The sequence below is a fragment of the Galeopterus variegatus genome, unplaced genomic scaffold (genome assembly GCF_000696425.1).
Source record: "Galeopterus variegatus unplaced genomic scaffold, G_variegatus-3.0.2 Scaffold1406, whole genome shotgun sequence".
In the NCBI taxonomy this organism is placed as follows: Eukaryota; Metazoa; Chordata; class Mammalia; order Dermoptera; family Cynocephalidae; genus Galeopterus; species Galeopterus variegatus.
The window spans coordinates 206,948-211,927 of NW_007727517.1; the positions used below are offsets into that span (position 1 = coordinate 206,948).

The 4,980-nt window shown below is 37.6% G+C and overlaps 1 protein-coding gene across 1 annotated transcript in view; it reads left to right on the top strand.

Moving 5' to 3' along the window:
* Nucleotides 1-4,980, top strand: part of LOC103593755 (LIM and calponin homology domains-containing protein 1) — a 144,238-nt gene that overhangs the window by 98,191 nt on the left and 41,067 nt on the right. Inside the window, exon 3 of the mRNA XM_008576808.1 lies at nt 4,164-4,270. The gene's annotated coding sequence lies outside the window, so the exon portion shown is untranslated. The remainder of the gene's footprint in view (nt 1-4,163; nt 4,271-4,980) is intronic.

Here is a 4,980-nt window from a genome sequence, read left to right on the forward strand (position 1 = left end):
AAAAAAAAAAAAAAAAAAAGTCTTTTTTAAAAAAGAAATCACGACTTATCTTTGATTCTCATATTGGCAAAGTATTTTCCTGGTTTTCAGCAATACTTTATTGTAGCAATATCTATATCAGTATGTGCTCATGAATATGCTAATAATAACAATAAATTAGGTACTGACTTTTATTCTTTTTTTCCTTCATTTTTCTAACCAATCATTTTTTTTTTCTAACCATTTATATGTAGATGTACCAAATAAACATCCACGTGTGCTCCCCATGTTAGGACTACTTCTTTTGCTGGGAATAAGAAAAGCAAAGTCCAGGGAAAAGACAGTTCTTTTTGCTGTCTCTGGAAAGAAGTGGTATGGCCCTCTGCAGGGGCTTGGGTACTGAGTAAGGAAAAGTTTTATGAGACGGGGTAGATCTGAAAGCATGCAGGACAAGCATAGTTGATATTGCTATAGTTCAATGATAAATAAATCTATATGCGTGATAATGAAATTACCTGGGCAGAGTAAAAGGACTGAAAGTGAATCTAAAACAGTTTATTTCAAATAACTGAAGTATTATGACAAAATAACTTTTTTTAAAAAAAAGGAAACGATGTTATATTTAAATTTAGTAACAGGATGATCAATGTAGAATAAGTAGAAAATCTGGGTCCTTTCAAAAGGACTCAATATATTTTTACCCCTTTTTTCTTCCCTTGCTTTCCGTCTCTTTCCTCCCCAAGACAAAGTCAATCAATGATAAATATATTGCTGAGAAAGTGGAAAAGTGTAAAACTCAGGGGGTGAGAGGGAACTCCCAAATTTGATCATTAAGAAACATGAGAAGTAACTAAAGGAGAGACTGGTGAGGGTGTGGATGACTTCAGACCTGGTGTGAACAGCTCGCTGTCCATCTACAGGAGGTCTGTGGATGATGACACAGGTCTCAAGGATGATGGCGCCTCTTGTCCGCTGAAAAAGACCAGGGCCCTACACTGGAAAGAAAACGTTCTGGGATGAAGGCACCCGATGGGGGGGAAGTGAGACTGGAGTAGCTCCTCATTGGTCTCCCTGTCTCCTGTCTTATCCCTTTTGAATCTTTCCTTTACACTGTCTACCTCCTCCCAGCCCCACTCCCCACAGCCTCCTCCCACCCCAGATCTGGGCATTCCCTTCTCAGATCCAGCCCCCGTGACTTCCTGCAACCTGACTTAAGGGCTGTTAGGGCCCTCTATGAGCAGCCCCTGCCTGCATGGCTTCATCTTCCTTTGCTGCCGGCCTCAGGTGTTATGCTTGAGTTCTTCCCAAGTGCTGTGTTGTTTTGCAGCTCCATCCTTTGGTGGCTGTGTGATCTTGGACAACTCGCTGAATTGTTCTGGGCCTTAGATCGCTCAGCTGTAAAATGATGAGTACAAGCTGAACATCCCTAATCTGAAAATCCAAAATCCGAAAGGCTCCAAAATTGGAAACTTTTTGAGCACTGACACGATGCTCAAAGGGAATGCTCATTGGATCATTTCAGATTTCAGATTTTTGGATTAAGAATGCTCAACTGGTATGTACTCTGCAAATATTCCAAAATCCGGAAAAGTCCTATATCCAAAACACTTCTGGTCCCAAGCATTTCGGATAGGGATTACTCACCCTGTGCCTCCCTCATAAGGTTGTGCAGGGATTAAATGAGTTAGTATATGTAAAGCTCTTGTAAGAATGCATGGTGCATAATAAGGGCCATACAAATGTTAGTAACTTATTGCTATTGCTCTTGTTGTTTTGAGCCTCGGTATATTAATTTTTTATTACTGCATTAAAAATTACCATAAACCTAGCATCTCAAAACAACACCCATTTATTATCTCACATTTTCTGTAGGTCAGAAGTGCAGACATGGCATAACTGGGTTCTTTGCTCAGAGTCTCACAGGACTTAAATCAAGATATTGGCAGGGGCTGAGATCCAGTCTGAGCATCTTCCAAATTTCTTCCAAGCTCATGTGGCTGTTAACAGAATTCTTCTCCTTGCAAATACAGAACACATGGCCAGCAAGAACTCTGACTTCACCTCCTTTCAAAAAGCTCCTCTGATTAGGTCAAGCCCAGTCAGATAATCTTTCTTTTAATTCAAAGCCAACTGATTAGTGACATAACCACAGAGTGATATCCCATCATATTCACAGGTTACGCTTGCACTGAAGGGGAGGGATTACACAGGACACATACAACGGGGGGTGGGATTCTTGGGGGTTATCTAAAAACTGGGAAATACTATGGTGAATATATGATTCATTAATCACCACCATCATTTCAGATTTTTGTAGCATCTTTCTTACAACGTTCAAATGGATTCACATCAATCTGGCTCCTGGAGCCAACATTCCCTGTCCTGTAGTTTTCACTAACTGATGAGGTCAGTTAGCACCTTCAGAATTCTTTTAGGAAGAGAACAATTAGAGACTTGTAACTGATAAGCCTGTGGGCTAATACTTGGCAGCTCCAAGAGGATGACACAATTTGTTTATTCTTCAGACTCAGAACAGATAAAGACCAGAACCTTCCTTAACTGCCAGTTCTGCCTGCCATTCTGTCAGTTCAAAGTAAAGTAGTAAGTAGTAGAGAAATTTTCACTTTGAGGTGGGTCTTTTGCATTATTTTCAAAAGCCTTCTTTGCCCCTCTTTTATCCCCTGCCATGTGGTTTAGATTTTTATTTTTATTTTTTTTTGCATTTAATTCAATCTATAGCCCTCAAAGAAGTATTGTCAGTCAAAACCCATGAAGGATGTATAAAGGATGTGAAATATGTTAAGGATATATTTTAGAAGATCAGTTAACAATAAAAACCTGCTAAAGATGANATTGTCTTTTAAAAACTACTTTTCAGTTTAGCTTACACTGTAGGTAATTTTTCTTACTTTTTATTTTTATTTTTTTTTTGAGACGTAGCTTGTGTAGACCAAAGAAAAGAAAAAACAGGAAAAACCTGCAAATGATTACTGCATTTGTAGTTTAGTGAACTCTACCTGTAATGGATGCCAGACAACCCTGCTGGAAAATGAGAGCATAATCCAGAAGGGCACACAGCAAGTGTCATTCCAGGGGATCAAATGCTTTGGATTGCTCCTGAGTATGTCTCTGCAAAAATTTGGAAGTATTTTCACATAATTGGTTGTTACGTGGAAGTCATTCAATGAATACTTTATGAGCTCCTACTATGTGCCAACCATGAGTTTTAAGCACTGGGTCACAATTTTATTCAATGAACCTTTATTGTCAATGCCAAAAAAGTTTCCTGTTTCCTATTCTTAACTTGTTTTTCATAAAAATTTCAAATCATTTATAGATTTTTTTACCTGCTTTTTATTAAATTTTTTTAAAAAAAAAATCCTGGGCCGGCCCGGTGGCGCACTGGATAGTGCGCCGCTTGGGAAGCGCGGCGGCGNTGAAATATGTTAAGGATATATTTTAGAAGATCAGTTAACAATAAAAACCTGCTAAAGATGAGATAGCCTCTTGGGTAGCAAAACCTATTTTTTAAAAAATGTCAGTTTGAACCCGATTCTAGACAATAAGACATGGAAAAGGCATTTTGAAGTAATGGGAATACCTGTTTTTTGGATTCTATTCCCCCAAAAGATGCTAAGTTCTTCTTTTTGATGGCATTTTATTTTTATTCAAATGTGTCAAGCTAAAGGGAAAAAATGAATTTGGCATCGCTGTAGATTTGGAAGTTTGAAGTGTCTGTTTACTCTGGCATTTCCTAACCAAGTATGATCTGTTATACAATAAGCCACCATTTAGTTAGATAGGAGGAATAAGTTCTGCTGCTCCAGGGTGACAATAGCTAATGATATTGTATTGTGTATTTCAAGATAGCCAGAAAAGAGGATCTTGAATGTTATAACCACAAAGAAATGATAAATGTTTAGGTGATAGGTATGCTAACTATTCTGATTGGATCATTATACAATTGTGCATATATTGAAACAACACTGTTCCCCTTAGATATGAACGGTGGAAAAAAATATGTATATATATATATATATATAAAACAAGCCATGATTTAGACCTGATTCTAGCTGCCTTCATGACTGTCATCCCTACAGCAATTTGGACTATAAAAGCGGAAGGGCTGGTTCATAAAGATAATCTAAAATAATATAGACTTGGATCTCTTTTCTTCCTTCCAGGACAATATTATCTTATTCTTGAGAGGTTGTAAAGAGCTCGGCCTTAAGGAATCTCAACTTTTTGACCCGAGTGACCTCCAGGATACATCCAACAGAGTAACAGTCAAGTAAGTAATGCACAATTTATGTTTAAATGGAAACCTTTTTATGGTTTGATTTGCAGTTTTGTGATGATGTTGTAAGTTCTAGGAGGCAGAGAATTGGGTATGCCTAATAAAATACAAATGTAAAGGTAAAAACCAAGTTTTCAAAACAAGACACATTGACCTTCTCTCTGTGCATAGCTTTCATTCTGATCAAACATAATTTTTTCAAATACAAAAATCATGCATATAGAGTTAGAATATTGAAGAAAAGGAGAAAAATGTTAAGTAAAGCTTAACAGGGGCAAGAGAGAAATATGCACAAAATCTGTATGTATTAGAGAAAAACCTTTTATTGGCTCCAATGGGGCATTTGAATAGCCTTTTGGGAGACTGCATACTAGGTAAACAGATCTGAACTCTGTTTATTATGCAAGGAGGGCATTAGACTATGGAGAAATCTCTTCTTCGTTTACATTTGTAACTGTTTTCTCAAACGTGTCAGTGATCAAGTTCTTTGAAGATGGATCATTGGTGCTTTGGCTATTGTTGACTATCTACTCGGGTGAGCCATGTTTGGGACCAAAGAATTCTTGGAGCAGAATGTCACGGTAAAATAAAAGGCGGTATACGTCTGTGTAAAGAAATAGCTCAGGTCCAGGGTAATGAAATATCTTTATGAGATGGCAGAGATAACTTTCCTGTAGTTTAGAAGTTCTTTAGATCCTACTAAT